The sequence below is a fragment of the Trachypithecus francoisi genome, unplaced genomic scaffold (assembly GCF_009764315.1).
Source record: "Trachypithecus francoisi isolate TF-2019V2 unplaced genomic scaffold, Tfra_2.0 Lachesis_group12, whole genome shotgun sequence".
Classification (NCBI taxonomy): domain Eukaryota; kingdom Metazoa; phylum Chordata; class Mammalia; order Primates; family Cercopithecidae; genus Trachypithecus; species Trachypithecus francoisi.
This window is the reverse complement of record NW_022681457.1, coordinates 80,708,093-80,725,102: the sequence shown is the minus strand read 5'-3', so window position 1 is coordinate 80,725,102 and position 17,010 is coordinate 80,708,093. Positions and strand designations below refer to the sequence as shown.

Below are 17,010 nucleotides of genomic sequence, written 5' to 3'. Positions count from 1 at the left end.
GTTTTATAATGTCCAGAAGGGCGTATTTAGGGGTGAAATGACATGGTATGAGGGACTTGTTTTATAATAATACAGCCAAAAAAGAGAGAAGAAGAAAGAAAAGGGGGCAAGGGAGGGAAGGAAAAAACAAAGGAAGAAAGGAAGCCAGAAGCAAAACATTTGAATTGTTGAATCTGTAGGATGGGGTTCATTATACTATTCTCTCTACTGTGGTTAAAAACTTTCATAAAAAAAAAAGTCAGACTGGGCTTGGTGGCTCACACCTGCAATCCCAGCACTTTGGGAGGCCAAGGCAGGAGGTTCACTTGAGCCCAAAAATTTGAGACCAGACTGGGGAACATAGTGAGAGCTTGTCTCTACCGAAAATAAAAATGAAAAATCAGCCAGATGTGGTGGCATGTGCCTATAGTCCCAGCCACTCGGGAGGCTAAGGCGGGAGGATCGCTTGAGCCCAGGAGATTGAGGCTCCAGTGAGCCACTATACTCCAGCCTTAGCAACAGAGCAAGACCCTGTCTCATTTAAAAAAAACCCAAAAAACAAAAAAGTCAAACAAACAAAACCTTTACACAGGTCTGTAACCGTATCTGCCAAGGATCTTATTTAGTTTCTGATGTTTTACTTACTGACCTTTGTGCTCTATCCTTCCCTCTAGCCCTTAAATTAATGCATGGCTGCTTGGCGGGTAGTCCAGAGTGGGAGACAATACTTTTAATTTTCCCCTTTGAGTTCACTCCAGTTGGCTGACAAAGAATTCAACTATAGGTTGAAAAGCATTGGGGGCCACAGTTTTATCTCCTGTGAAGGTTGTTGCTTGGCAGCATCCCCTTAAAACTGCGTCCATTGAGGATATAAATGCTACCATTTATAACAAGGGGACAGGGAAGTTGTGTGTATGTTCATATTTATACATACATAAGCATATATATTATATATAGGTTTGCATACATATGCATAAAATAACTGGAAGCGTAAAACCCAGAAATAATAACTTTGGTTTCTTTCTGGGAAGAAAACTGATAGCTGGAAGACAAGAGTGGGTGAGACTGCTGGGGAGAGGAGATAGGATGAAAGGGGACCAAAAACCAAGTCCTGGGGAAATGACAACCAAGGGGTAAGCAGGCAAAGGACACAATGGGAAGAAGCCTGAGAAGGAGCAGCCAGACAGATAGGAAGGAAAGCCAATGGAAGAAAAAGTTTCAAGAAGTTGTGCAAAGGCATGTATGTGCCCTTGGATCCAGCATTTCCACTTCTAGGAATTCTCCTATTGGGATTCTTGCACACTTGCAAAATGATCTTTGCACAGGGTTACCCACTGCAGCACTTTCTGTTTGTTTATTTGCAGCATTGTTTTTAATAGCAAAAATTTGGAAGCAATCAGAGTGTTTACCAGTAGGGAACAAGTTAATTAAATCATGGTTCCCCCATCCCGTGAGTACTCTGCACCTGAAGATGAGGAGGCTCTGTATACACTGATACGAAAAGATTCTAAAATATACTGTTAGGGGTAAAAAACAAGGATGGGGAGTTTTGTTTGGGGCTTATAATGTTTTAAACTTTCATCATTGTTGTAAATGGATGTAGCTGGTTTTCATATTCCTTACAATTACAAGATACTGGGTTCTTGGGTTTGTTTTTCTCTGAGCTCTAGTATTCTGTTATTCTTTCTGACTTTCTTATTATGAGCAACAGTTGGCATGGAGGAGTGGCAGATCAAATTTTTAGATTATTAAATCGGCTCCATTTCAAGCCAATCAGCATTGCCTTCTGCTGTTTTGTGCCTGGCTGCCAAGTGCCTTTATATGGTGTTTCAGTTTTTCAATGTAGCAGTCACCCTGAGCCACAAGAGGGCAGAAAAACCTTTTGATTGCCACAGGACAGATTAGCACTGGAATCACTTCTGGCAAAATCCTGCGTGGAGTAGTTCTTAAACTCACTTACTGGACCGTGGGCACCTGAAGGCAGGCCAGTGTCTAAACCATCAGAGGAGGCAATGGAGGGGTGAGAGGAGAGAGTGTGTATTTTGGAATCCTCTATATCTGCCTTATGCTCCTGGCTCCCCTGCAAATTAGTGAACTCTACTCCTTACAGTGCTTAACCTCTCTCAGAGCTTGAATATGCAAGACAATAGAGGCATTACAACATAATGGAGCATAAAAGTTGAGGCTTTGGAATCCACACCACCTAACGTGGAGTCCTGCCTCTGTGACTTCGGGTCATTTCTTAACTCTCATTTATTCAATGAGACAGTGTGTGTAGATCTCTTAGCACTGTGTTGTGAACACTCACAAAGTAACTGCTATAATTAGTATAGTACAAGGTACCAGCACAGATGAATAATATTAATAGATCCTTAATAACTTTTGTTATGTGGCTGTTTTATGTATGTAATAATTTGTTTGGTTATAAGCAAGGAGGTAATATTTTCTTTAAGACAATTTCAGAGCTCCTTTTCTCAGAGGGGCCCTCAAAATGTCTGTGGTATTTCTTACTTTCTTAAAAAGAGTCTTTTAATAGTATAGTACATTCTGAATTTTTGCAGAGTCTCAATTTTAAAGGTTCCGTCCCACTGTGATTTTGTGTATTTTGTATTGGAAAATATAGTATTTGGGCCATATAATGAGGAAGAGTTGGGCAACACGATGTTGCATCAGGATATAGTACCTGTCTCAGGCTGAGATCCAGGGGAAGCAAACTCCGAGATAAAGATGAGGGTGTGAAAGGCTTATTAGGAAGTGGTTATGGAATCAATACTCCTGGAAGGAAAAGAAAGGAAATGAGGAAGAAGGGAAGAGAAGGGAAAGATGTGGAGATTGTATACAGGGAAAAATCGGGCCGCGATTCAGTCTCAGTAAAAGGCCTTAGCCCACCCCATGGGGACTAGGGCTCAGATAATCCATGTTTTCTAAGCCATGGAGTGAGAGAGCTGTGCCTTTACAGCTCCTCCTGACCCGTCATTGGAGGAGGGCTGCCCCAGGAAGGGGCATGGCCCTGGGCCAGGCAGCACTCTTCAGCGGATGTATTCCCTGAAGAGGGCTGACAGCTGAGGCCTTTCTGTCCTTCAGGATCCCAGCAGCTGGAGAATAAGCCCTTCATTTACTGAGTGGCCTCTACAGCTTCCACCATAGTGCCCAAAGGGTTCCCCTGAAAGGGCTAGTAGAGTAATAGAAGATAGCTTTAGACAGAATTGCTTCGAAGCAATACTTAAAAATAATTGTTATTTTTAACTTTAAGAATAAAAATTAAAATAATTTCATTTATCATTTATCATTTTAGTGTCAGGGTGAACTCTAGTGTAACCAACTCCTCCAAATTTCAGTGGTTTAACACAATAAAGGTTATTTCTCTCCTGTCACAATCTAGTGCAGTTCTAAATTGGTGGGGAGGGATTCTATTCTACCTAATTCATTTAGGGCCACAGACTTCATCTAGTGACTCCCTCAGGCCCTGGGGCCTGGATTCTCTAATCCAACTCCCAGAGGAGAAACAGACAGGAACATGGAGAACTGTGCAGGTCTCAGTGAAGAGACGTCTCTCTTCAAGCTTCTCTCTTTAAGCACAGAGAAGCTCATGTGCTTCCCTGCAGCTCATGTTCCACAGATCAGTACTCAGTAGCGTGGTCCCACCTAACTAAGAGGAGCAGTCCTGTGTCCAGGAGAACAGGCAGGCCACGTAGCCCTCACAGCTACACTGTGACGTTGCTCATAGCTGTGTGGTGGCTCCATTTCATCACTATTGGTGAATCAAAGACACTTCTAAAACTGTTTTAGGTTCCTCACACTTGAAATACCTAAATTGCCACCATCATAATATCATAGTTTTACTTATCTGGGGACATTTTAAAAGGCTGAGGAAAGCTAAACTTTATCAGAAAGAAGGAATAGAAGGAGGAATACAGAGCTGAGAATTTAAAGATTCCTTGCTCTGGAAAGGCAAAAAAAGGTAAAACAATTTTGTGTGTGTGTGTATGTGTGCGTGTGTGCTTTTTCTTTTTTTTTTTTTTTTTAGTGGTATAGAAAATTGAGAAGCCTCTGACCCTGCCATGCAGCTGTAAAAACAAGCTCCTCTTTCCCTCAGCCATACCAGGATGATGTCTTTCACGTGGTAACATGGAGATAGATGTGTGCTGCAGGGAAGAACATGAGCTTCTCTGTGCATGAAGAAAGAAGCTTGAGGAGACCAGTCTCTTCACTGAGACCAGCACCGTTCTCCATGTTCCTGTTTATCCTCTGAGAGCTGGAATAAACAATCCAGTGGAGGAAATTACAAGGAAATAGTCATTCAAATAGCCCTGACAGCTCCTTGACCGGATTCATATGAATACCACCCAAGTAGCCCTTAAGTCGGAGGAAGAGAGGCCAAGGGAGGGATATCAATGACTTCTTCTGTCAGTCTGTGAGGATTACTGCTGACTGACAGCTTGTTACTTACTCAGCTTTATTCCAGGCAGTGTGGGGCATTTAGGAAGAGAGAGGCACCTGGGCCTGGGAATTTTAAAGACTGAAAGCTGAGACTCACAGAAAGTAATCAAGGACAAGACAATGAGATGAAGTGTTTCAGAGACAATAAAAAAGTGGCGATGTAAAAAAAAAAAAAAAGTAAATAAATAAATAAGAAGTGATGTCAAGCAAAGCTTTGAGGAAGAGATGGGCACTGAAGCAGAGACTTGGCGGGTGGGGTAGGACATTTGGGGACCTGGGGAAGTGCTCTAGCAGACAGAACACTAGAAATATTTTGCAAGCTTCAGTGAGAGCTGAGAGCGACTTGTGATGAATAGTGGGGGGCGGGGAGTAGTGAGACCAAGGATTGCAGAGCAGGGCAGAGTCAGATGATAGAAGGCCCTAAGGTGAGGTGTGGAGTTTAGATTCAATGCAGCAGGGCCATTAAAGACTTCTACCCTTAATGGAAAGACCTGGTGGAAAAGTAGTGTTCTGGACTTTTGTGTGAAGGAAAATTAACAGAACACAGAGGTTTCTTCTGAAATTTCTGTTGAGCACCTAGAATTTAAAATGGGAGGTTGTGTTCCTTTATTCCCTCAGCAAAATAAGAGGAAGTGACTCTCAAGCCTGGACTTGAAAGATGAATGAATAAGATGAGAAGTGGATTCTAGGCAGTGATAGTAGCATGAATAAAGTGGAGGGGCCTGGAAAAGGGCTGGAAGAGTCTTGTATGGAATGCAGAGTTTGGATTCTGAGGTAGGCGGAAGCAGCCAATGAAAAGGGTTTTAAGCCAGAGAGAAATGTGGTCGGATTTGCATTTTAGAAGGCTCACTTTGGCAGCTGTGTGGAGGCTAGATTGAGAGAGAAAGAAAAGAGATAAAGATACCAACAGCCACAGCACTTCACCACTTGAGGGGTTTCAGGGATGGACAGATGCTTGGAAAGGCCTGTGGTGGAGGTAACATTTGAGCTGAGTAGGGAGGGCTAGGAGGAGCACAAAGGCAGAGGAAATATTATGGATAGAGACACAAGAGTACAAGGCATGACATGAGTGAAAACCAGGGGAAGATGGACGTGGCTGGCATATAGAGTCTCTGGGGGATGGTACTCCCTGGGCAGGCAGGTAATGAGTCAGGTCACAAACGGCCTTCTTTATATGTCAGAGTGAACAGTGAACAGTTTAGACTTCATCAGGTAAATGAAGGGGAAGCCACAGACCATACATAAAGCAAGTCTCAACAAGTTTCAGAGGATTGATCACATGCAGAATCAATCCTCTGACCACAGTGAAATTAAGCTAGAAAGGAATAGCAAAAAGATAACTAGAATATTAAGAAATGAATTTATAAATAATCATTGGGTCAAAGAAAAAATCATGGGAAGTAGAACATATTTTGAATTGAATGATACTGAAAATATCAAAACTTGGGTGGGGAGCTAGGGGAAGGATAGCATTAGGAGAAATACCTAATGTAGATGACGGGTTGATGGGTGCAGCAAACCACCATGGCATGTGTATACCTATGTAACAAACCTGCACGTTCTGCACATGTATCCCAGAACTTAAAGTATAATTTAAAAAAAGAAAATACCAAAACTTGTTAAAACTTACATTATACTACTATAACCTATAAGCATAGAGAGAAGTTTGTAGACTTTAATGCATGTTAGAAAAATAACCAAAGGTTGAAAAAAACTAGTAATCTAAACATCAATTTCAAGAAGTTAGAAAAGGTACAGCACATTAAACCCAAAGAAGGAAAACAGAAAATAATAGTTTGATGAAAAAGAAAAAAAAATACAAAGGATCAACAAAGTCAAAAATTTGTTCTTTCGAAAGATTAATATACTTTTCTGAGGAGCAAGTTTTTAAAAAAAAAGATTAATAAAATTGACATGCTGGGCACAGTGGCTCACGCCTTTAATCCCAGCACTTTGAAAGGCCAGTATTTGAGGATCACTTGAGGCCAGGAGTTTGAGATCAGCCTGGACAACACAGCAAGAGCCTGTCTCTACCAAAAATTTTAAAAAATCAGCTGGGTGTGGTGGTATATGCCTGCAGTCCTAGCTACTCCAGGTGAAACAGGAGACTCACTTGAGCCCAGGTGTTCAAGGCTGCAGTCAGCTATGATCGCACTACTGCATTCCAGTCTGGGCAACAGAGCAAGACCCCATCTCTAAAAATAAAAAATAAAGTTTTCAAAATTAAAACTGACAGACTTCTGGCAAGACTGATTATGGAGGAGGTCTGGGAAGAAAGATATTGAAGCACAAGTGCCAGTGAACAAAACAGGAAAAGAGACCACACTATAGGAGCTATAGACTAGAAAAAGATAAAAAGAGGCTATTGTGAACAATTTTATGCCAAAAGTCCTGAGAATTTTGTGAAAATAGATCCATTTCTAGAATAATATCCGACTAAAACTCAAGACGTCATGGAAAACCTTAGAATCCTATAAACTTTTTAAACCAGTGGAATCAATAATCCAAAATCTTTCTCCCCAGAGAACTTCAAACCCAGAGGGATTCACTGGAGATTTCTTCAGCATATTGAAAAGAATAATTAATTCCAGTTACAAACAGTTCCAGAGAACTGAAAAAGAGGGACACTCATTACTCATTGTTTTGAGACTAGCATAACCTTGATACCAAAACTGAAGAAAGACAAACTCAAGAAAGGAAGATTAAAGGCCAAGCTACCTAAAAATATAAATGTAAAAATCCTGAACAGAAATTTGGCAAATTCCACAATATATAAAAAAGATAATATATCACCATCTAGTAGTTGGGCTTATCCTAATACACATGGTTGATTTAACGTTAGAGAAATCCATCAATGTAATTAATCACATTCATAGTTTAAACAGGGTTTAATAGATTACAAAGAAAAACATTTCAGTGGATACAGAAAAAGCATTTAATACAATTCAGCATGTGTTGATGCTGGAAATGCTTAGCAGACTAGGACTAGCAGGGAGCTTTCATCTGAAAAAGGGTATCTCTTGGTAAAACTCAAGCAAATATTTTAAGGGTGAAATTTTGAAAGTTTTCCCTTCAAGATCAGGAATAAGACAAGAACATTCCCAAACCACTTTTTTTCTCATATTGAGCTGAATGCCTAGCCTGGTGCACTGAGGCAAGAAAAACCCATGATGAAAATCTAAACCGAAGAAGTAATAGTTAGGATGGGGAGGGGAGGGCGTGGGCTTGGGAGACATTTGAGAAGAAGCCTTGTCATGCCTTGGGTTCCTGTGTTCGTTTCTTTTTTTCAACAGATATTGACTAAATATATTATCTAGTAATAGGGAAGGTAGAAAAGCAAAGGAAAGGGGCCTAACATTTATTCAGTTCCTACCCCGTGAAGGTGCTGGACTAGATGATTCAAGTGTTTTAGCTTATTTCATTCATATATTCCCTTTGCTCTCTTGAGAACTCATGTAATTAATCGTTAGAGAAACTACATAAGAAAAAGGTAATATACTATGTATTTGCATAAAATCATTCCCATTGTAAAATACTAGTTCAAGCTTGTATTTAGGTATAAAAAGGTGTATTTTATATAGTACTTCTGTTTTTATTTTTTCTTTCTCATTTTTATTCATATAGCAGGTCTTTGAAGTAGAATAAAGTCTGGCAAATGGTCTTTTTCTAATTTTACAGATAAAGAAGCAAGTACAAAATTACACTGATTAGCTCAATTGATATGGGACTGAAACTTTTTATTTTTTTTGAGACAGAATCTCGCTCTGTCACCCAGGCTGGAGTGCAGTGGCACCATCTCAGCTCACTGCAAGCTCCGCCTCTCGGGTCCACGCCATTCTCCTGCCTCAGCCTCCCGAGTAGCTGGGACTACAGGCGCCCGCCACCACACCTGGCTAATTTTTTGTATTTTTAGTAGAGATGGGGTTTCACTGTGTTAGCCAGGATAGTCTCGATCTCCTGACCTTGTGATCCGCCCTCCTCGGCCTCCCAAAGTGCTGGGATTACAGGCGTGAGCCACCATGCCCGGCCAGGACTGAAACTTTAATCTTTCATCCCAGGGAATAAATAATTTAAACTATAACTTGAGTTTAAATGGAGTAAATAATTTAAACTGTTACTTGAAAGCACATAATTCAAAAGATTTTTGAAATGAAACTATGTTGGGGTCCTGGGAAGCATGGTTCAGGGAATCAAGCAGAACATTTTCTAGTAAAAGTCTTTGTAAGAGTAACTACGAGAGAGAGAGAGAGAGAGAGAGAGAGAGAGAGAGAGAGAGGAGAGAGAGAGAAGTGAGGAGAAGAGAGGGGAGGGGAGGAGAGGGGAAAGAGTAAGGGAAGGAATAGAAGGGAGAAGACCAGTGGACAGACCTCAAGCTTTAAGCTGTGTGTGTAAACTAACGAACAGAAACAGAACAGATTTTAAAAGCATTAACATAGGAGGGAGGGAAGGTTCAATCTCATCATGACTTGCCGAGGTAGGACTGTTGACAAAAACGGGATGATAAAAAGATAGGACATTTCAAAGACTACATTTAAAGGAGAAAAAGAAGCAAGCTGTCCTGGAGGCAAGACTAGGCATGAAAATTGCTTGGACGGTTGTTGTTTTTTTCTTTTTTTTGAAATGGAGTCTCACTATGTTGCCCAGATTAGTCTTGAACTCCTGGGCTCAAGCATTCCTCCAGCCTCAGCCTCCCCAAGTAGCTGAGAGTACTACAAATGCACATGAGACTTGGATAGTTGTTGATTGACTGTTAACTCTAGAAACAAAGCTTCTAATAAAATCTTGCCTTGCGTCTTATTGCTTGGAAGAGAGAAGAAATTATTCAGTTTAGCAAACATTTCTGAATTCCTGCTGCATGCCAAGTACTTTGCCAAGTACCCAGGATATTATGTCTGGTGAAGTTTGATCTCTGAGCCAGAAGAAAGCTCTGAGCCCTGATCTCTGTCAGATCATCTAGAAATGTCCTCTCATGGCATATAAGGCCCTTCATATTCTGATCTCTGTCTTTACAGCTTTATCTTCCAAAGTAACAAAGATAGCTATCATCGATTGAGTTTAAGTGCTTTGCACACCTTACCTTCCTTAATCAGATCTTCACTCTTCAATCTGTAGTTACCATTTCCCGTGGAATTCTTTTGTCCTTCATCAATTATCCCCTTCTCATGGACATTTTCATCCTCTACTTTGTCATGGCTCTTTCCCTTTGGGCAATAAACATGCTTATTGACATATAAATGAAAACTGAATGTATTTTATATTCAAATTGAGTATCTGAATATATCTGTTATAAATAGAATGGCTGGCTTAGAAAACATGAATTAGAGATTTATTTTCCAGGTACTATAAAAGTGATTCTTGGAAATTATTATATTTAAGTAAGTGAGACTGTTGGGTGACTTCTTTTGGAAACCACTTTTGACCCATGACCTAAAATTTAGTCCAGAACTCAGATTGTAATGTTTTAATAAAGGTGTGTGTGTGTATGTGTGTGTGTGTGTGTGTAGTATCTGTACTATCCAGTTCATGATCGTTATAGTTGTGATGCTTATAGTGTTAATTTGAAGAAAACAACTTTCTTAGACAGATGAACACCTCCCTCTGTTTTTTTACAGAAGATGGCCTGTTTCAAAGGTATGTGCTCCTGGATGTTGAGTCATCGTTTTTCTCTCTTTCAGGAGCATGGACGTTTAAAGAAAAAATAAGGGGGAATATGAGAAGTCAGCTGACGTGAAACTGAGCATATCCAGCAGAGGTGGTCCTTTTTTTTCTTTTTTCTTTCTTCTTTTTTTTTTTTGAGATGGAGTCTCACTCTTGTTGCCCAGGCTGGAGTGCAATGGCGCAATCTCTACTCACCGCAACCTCCGCCTCCTGGGTTCAAGCGATTCTCCTGCATCAGCCTCCCGAGTAGCTGGGATTACAGGCATGTGCCACCACGCCTGGCTAATTTTGATTTTTAGTAGAGACGGGGTTTCTCCATGTTGGTCAGGCTGGTCTCGAACTCCTGACCTCAGGTGATCCGCCCACCTCAGCCTCCCAAAGTGCCGGGATTACAGGCATGAGCCACTGCGTCCGGCCAGTGGTCCTTTTTTTAATCCTATATGTATATTTGCTTTTTGTCATGATGGGCAGATTTCCTGGAATCTAGAGCACTTGTGACAGACTCAGCCTTCCTTCATGAGCTCATTGCTTACGTCTTATTCTCTCCAGCTACACTCTTGGTAGCTTTCCTTTTGGTGCCCTTTCCTATTGCAGTGATTTTTTGGTTTGTTTTTGTTTTTGAGACAGGTTCTTACTCTGTCATCCAGGCTGGAGTGCAGTGATGTGATCATAGCTCACTGCAGCCTCAAACTCCTGGCTCAAGCGATCCCATGGCCCGGTATCCCTTGCAGTGATTTTTTTCAGAGAAGATTTTAAAATTTTTATTCAGTAGAGTTGTTTAATAAAATGAGGAAATACTTTTCCTTGGCAGATGCTGACTTTATTTACTTTACTTTACTGTACTTTACTTTACTTTACAAAAGAGTCTCACTCTGTCACCAGGTTGGAGTGCAATGGCTGATCTCGGCTCACTGCAACCTCCACCTCCCAGGTTCAAGCAATTCTCCTGCCTCAGCCTCCGGAGTAGCTGAGATTACAGTGTGCACCACCATGCCCAGCTGATTTTTTTGTATTTTTAGTAGAGATGAGGTTTCACTGTGTTGGCCAGGATGGTCCTGATCTCTTGACTTCGTGATCCACCCGCCTCGGCCTCCCAAAGTGCTGGGATTACAGGTGTGAGCTGCCGCACCAGGCCAATTCTCCAATTTTTTTTGAAAAATTACTATATTAATGAATTTCCTAGTTGGTTTTGAATGCTCTGATAAGTGAGAAAGTGGAAGTGAGAAAGGAAGATATGAGGGGTATTGAGTGTTGTAACTTTAGTTAATTAATGCCTTCTGAGATAGCTGGATCTTGGGAGCCACATCCCACCTCACTCCAGCGGGCGTGATTTTGGCTCCTGATTGACATCCTATCTGTGATTTTTTGTTATTGTTTTCTAAAGACTGAAAGGATACTAAATCAAGCCTTCCTTGGCATCTTAGTGTTGTCTTACTGAGCTTAATACATGCTCTGGTCCCAGGGCTTCCAGCTCTGACCCATTGTTAATCCTTTTTATTTATTTGTTTGTTTCCTTTTAGCTGATGAGCATCAAGATCCTGTGAACTAGATTCCCCAGTTTTCATTTTAACATTTGCCACATTGTCCTATCTTTGTAGATGAATAGGTAGATAGATGATAGACAGGTAGGTAGATAGATAATAGACATTTTTCTGTACAATTTGAAAGTAAGGTATAGAGTTTTTGATATTTCCTCAAGTATTTTAGTTTGCTCCTCCTGAAAAAACAAAGTTTTTCTCCTTCATAGCCATGGTACCATTATCACACTAAGACAATGGACTTAATTCTTACATTAATTATTTAATAATTAAATTACTAATCACAAGGGCAAAACTGTTCTGTGGTTCAACACCTTAACCAAATGATCCAATTTAACATCACCAGTAGTGCGACAGTCTGTCATGTGCCTTCTGATGTGCTGCAGTAAGAAATACATATCACCTACATAGTGTCTGTACCAAGGTGTTTAACCTGAATTTGATCATTAAAAAAATCAGATGGATTCAATATACAGGACACGCTACAAGCCAGCTGTCCTGAACTCTTCAAAAGAAGGCAGTCACATGAGAAAACGAAAATGGAGAGGGTGGGCTGTTTCTGATTATAAGAGGCAAAAGAGACAGAATAGCCAAATGCAATGAGTAAAATTTATTCCAACACAGATATACAAGAAAAAGATACACAAGACACTTGTAGGAGCAGTTGGGTACATTTTAATATAGACTATAATGACAATATTGACTCCTTGTTATTCTTATATATAATAACTCCCTGTTAGTAGTAGTTTTGGATTCCAGTTCTAACTTGGTTTTATCTTTTGCTATTGTTACTCTTGTTTCACTGAGCACATGGAACTATATATCTTATATTTTAATTTAAAAATGAATTATTTTCTGTCTTATTGCTGTGTGGAAAGTTTTGCAATGATTTGTTTCTGGAAGGCTGCCACTTTGCTGCCTGTTAAGGTGTTGGGTGGATCACTGAGGGATCTCTACTCTCTGGGATCTTCAGGACCTTTGCCCTGCTGATCGTGGTCTGGAGTTTTTAGGATAGGGGCCCAGCAAAAGGATGAGAGGACTCAAGGCCAAGTGTGGGCAAGCCGCATATGAAGAAATAGATGACTCACCTCTGTGGAAGGTGGAGCCAAGCATCTCCAGGGCTGTAGATGTCCTAAAATACAGAATTGTAAAAGTCTGTTGTAGTTCTATGTAGAATTTGGTCATCCTTTCATTTGGAAAAGTGAGTGGTAGGATTTTTGTTTCTTAAAGATGACCTGTTTCCAGATCCTGTTTTATAGCATTGTTCGTTCATTCATTAATTTCTCACTCAGCAAATACATATTGAGTGTCTGCTGTGTGTCAGGTACTGTGCCAAGTGAAAAGGATTATGGAAAAGACATTACGTGTCACCTCAAGTTTTCAATCTAGACAGGGAAACCAACATTAAACACAGGTAAACCTTCAGTTCTATCTGTGGTAAGTAAATGCAGGGAGCGTGAGAATACCAGAAAGATGCCAGTCTGAGATGCTGTCTCAGAGTCTAGCTCTGACGATGCTTACCCCACACCTCCATCCTCAGCCCCTAGTTACTTCCAGTCCCCGACTCCCTGATTCTGGCACATTCTCTTTCCTAGTGTAAGAGTGGGAACCAGCTAACTTAATCCATGAGTACCTTGGATATCAATTTATGAAGGTAATTTGTTACCCTCGCTGAATAAAAGAAGCTCTTCCTGATTGCCAGAACCTCCCTATTTTTCAAGAGAAGCTGGAAGTCTGATTTTTTTTTTTTTTTTTTTTTTTGAGACTGAGTCTCTCTCTTGTTATCCAGGCTGGAGTGGAATGGTATGATCTCAGCTCACTGCAACCTCTGCCTCCCAGATTCAAGCGATTCTCCTGCCTCAGCCCACCACAACGCCTGGCTAATGTTTGTATTTTTAGTAGAGATGGGGTTTCGCCATGTTGGCCAGGCTGGTCTTGAACTCCTGACCTCAGGTGAACACCTGCTTCAGCCTCCCAAAGTGCTGAGATTACAGGTGTGAGCCAGCGCGCTCAGCCGGAAATCTGAATTTTTATGTGAAATCTCCTGACTTATAAATGTTAACAAATTCAGACATTTGCAAACACTTTGTGGGCTAAACCTAATACATCTGTGAGCCTCCAGTTTACAGCTTCTGCTTGAGGGACACAAAAGTGTAGTTATACAAGAATTCTAATTCAAAGATTAGAGAAGTTCCCTTCTTCTTGTCCATACCCTTGTTCAGCATAGTTACCAAATAAAAGATTCAGAATATCAAGGACACAAACCAGAACTTTTTTTTTAAATCCTTTTTATTTTCTCCTCAATATAATATTAAGTAGTAAATAATTATGACTTTCACTGATCTTCCTTCCTTAACCTAAGCAGTAAAGATCCCCCTATCTTACAAGAGGCAAGTGAAGGAGATTTGTCCATGGTCTGTCTCCATTGACCACAGTGTGGTCAGTGTTTCCCTGGAGGTGCGGTGACCTGCCTTCTATTCCTTTTTCTTCCTTTCTTGTAGGTAATAGTTTTCTTGAAATATGGTTTACACACCATCCGATTTACCTACTTAAAGTTCAAAATTCAGTGGTTTTTAGTATATCCACAGAGTCGTGCTAACATCACCACAATTAAAAACATCACCACAATTCATTTTAAACATTTTCATTACCCCAAAAAGAAATCCTCAGCCATTTACCATCAGGCCTCATTTTCCCTCAGTCACCCATAGCCCTAGGGCAACCACTGATCTACTTTCTGTCACCATAGATTTGCGTATCCTGGACATTCCATATAAATAGAATCATATAATATGTAGTCTTTTGTGACTGGCTATATAGGTTTTTGCACTTAGGATAATGTTTCAAGGTTTGTCCGTATTATAACATTTATCTCATTTCTTATTATGGCCAAATAATATTCCTTTATAGGATAACACCACATTTTATTTATCCATTCATCAGTTGATGGATATTTAGGTTACTTTCACGTTAAACTCTTATTATCAGTAATACTGAACATTTGTGTACAAGTTTTTTGTGTAGACATACTGTTTTCATTTCTCTTGGGTGTATATCTGGCAGTGGAATTGCTGAGTCACATGGTAACTCTATTCTTAACTTATTGAGGAACTGCCAGACTGCTTTCCAAATCTTCTACATCATTTTACATTCCCACCAGCAGTACGTGAGGGTTCCCTTCCTCCCTGTGCCCTCCATTCTTAATATGTATAATGATCAACAGTGATGACAACCCATTACAACTTCATATTTCTCAGTTGGGGCACTGAAAGCTATGTCCTCTCTTTTTTAATGGAAATGTTATAAATTGCTAGGCATACAAAATTTCTCGTGAGAAAGTATAAAGACTTTGTTGAGCACCTTTCATTTTTGCCCCTTCTCTCGCTTAACTAAGTAATCTCTTGAGAATGGTATGGGACCATGCTCTTTTAAGGACAGTGTATCAAGTTCACCTTTTCCCAGGTGAAAGGAGGAATGTCATATGGCTAATGACTTCAGAGTCTCATCATGTCTAAGCATTTCTGGCACATGCATATTATACAGGTCCTGCTGTCAGAGAGATTCATATCTTATTTATTATTTGGATTTTTAAAGCAAATCCCAGACATCATGTCATTTTACCCATGAATACTTAATTATGCATGTCTAAGTCGTAAGATCTTTTTTAAAAAAGCCAATGTGTTATTACCTCACATTAACAATAATTCCTTAATGTCTTCCAATACACATTCCATATTCAGATAACTCCAATTATTAAAAATGCCTTTTTGAGCTCGTATAGCCAAGACAATCCTAAGCAAAAAGAACAAAGCTGTAGGCATCATACTACCCAACTTCAAACTATACTTCAAGGCTACAGTAACCAAAACAGCATGGTACTGGTACAAAAACAGACACATAGACCAATGGAACACAATAAAGAACTCAGAAATAAGACCACACACCTACAACCATCTGATCTTCGACAAACCTGACAAAACAAGCAATGGGGAATGGTGCTGGGAGAACTGGCTAGCCATATGCAGAAAATTGAAACTGGACCCCTTCCTTACACATTATACAAAAATTAACTCAAGATGGATTAAAGACTTAAATGCAAAACCCAAAACTATAAAAATGCTAGAAGAAAATCTAGGCAATACCATTCAGAACATAGGCACAGGCAAAGATTTCGTGATGAAAATGCCAAAAGCAATTGCAACAAAAGTAAAAATTGACAGATGGGATCTAATTAAAGAGCTTTTGCACAGCAAAATAAACTATCATCAGAGTGAACAGATAACCTACAGAATGGGAGAAATTAGTTCAACCATTGTGGAAGACAGTGTGGCAATTCCTTAAAGATCTGGAAGCAGAAATACTGTTTGACCCAGCAATCCCATTACTAGGTATATACCTAAAAAATATAAATCATTCTATTATAGAGATACATGCATTCATATGTTCATTGCAACACTGTTCACTATAGCAAAGATGTAGAATCAACCCAGATGCCCATCAATGATAGACTGGATAAAGAAAATGTGGTACATATACACCTTGGAATACTATGCAGCCGTAAAAAGGAATGAGATAATGTCCTTTGCAGGGACATGGTTGGAGCTGGAAGCCATTATCCTCAGAAAGCTAATGCAGGAACAGAAAACCAAAAGCCACATGTTCTCATTTGTAAGTGGGAGCTGAACCATGAGAACACATGGACACATCGTGAGGAACAACACATACTGGGGCCTGCCGGGGGTGGGTGGGGGGAAGAAGAGCATCAGGAAGAATAGCTAATGGATACTGGGCTTAATACCTAGGTGATGCGTTGGTCTGTGCAGCAAGTCACCATGGCACATGTTTACCTATTTAACAAACCTGCACATCCTGCAGATGTACCCCAGAACTTAAAATAAAAGCTGATGGGAAAAATAAGCCTTTTCATAGCACTTTGGATCTGGGTCCAAACAAGGTCCACACTTTTGGGGGTTTTTAAAACTTATCTTTTATTCTAGATTAATTCTTTTCAATTACATTTAGATAAATAAAACAATTACAAAATAATATGAGTATTTAGTAAGATATTCAGTAGGATATGATCAAATGTGAGGCATCTAGATTTCTTTTTTTTTTTTGAGATGGAGTTTTGCTCTTGGCAACCAGGCTGGAGTGCAATGGCATGATCTCAGCTTACTGCAACCTCCATCTCCTAATTCAAGTGATTCTCCTGCCTCAACCTCCTAAGTAGCTGGGATTACAGGGGACTACCACCAGGCCTGGCTAATTTTTGTATTTTTGGTAGAGATGGGGTTTCACCATGTTGGCCAGGCTAGTCTCGAACTCCTGACCTCAGGTGATCCACCCACCTTCGCCTCCCAAAGTGCTGGGATTACAGGTGTGAGCCACTGCGCCC

At 40.2% G+C, this 17,010-nt stretch overlaps 1 protein-coding gene and 1 long non-coding RNA gene across 16 annotated transcripts in view; one reads left to right on the top strand and one right to left on the bottom strand.

The window, feature by feature from the left end:
- The window catches only part of ST3GAL3 (ST3 beta-galactoside alpha-2,3-sialyltransferase 3), a 239,593-nt gene that overhangs the window by 65,614 nt on the left and 156,969 nt on the right, over positions 1-17,010 (top strand). The gene's annotated exons all lie outside the window — the stretch shown is intronic.
- LOC117092728 overlaps positions 1,419-17,010 on the bottom strand; it is a 36,540-nt gene continuing 20,948 nt past the window's right edge. Inside the window, exons 2-3 of the long non-coding RNA XR_004440892.1 lie at positions 9,497-9,620; positions 1,419-4,234 (exon numbers count right to left, since the gene is read on the bottom strand). This is a non-coding gene — a long non-coding RNA (uncharacterized LOC117092728). The remainder of the gene's footprint in view (positions 4,235-9,496; positions 9,621-17,010) is intronic.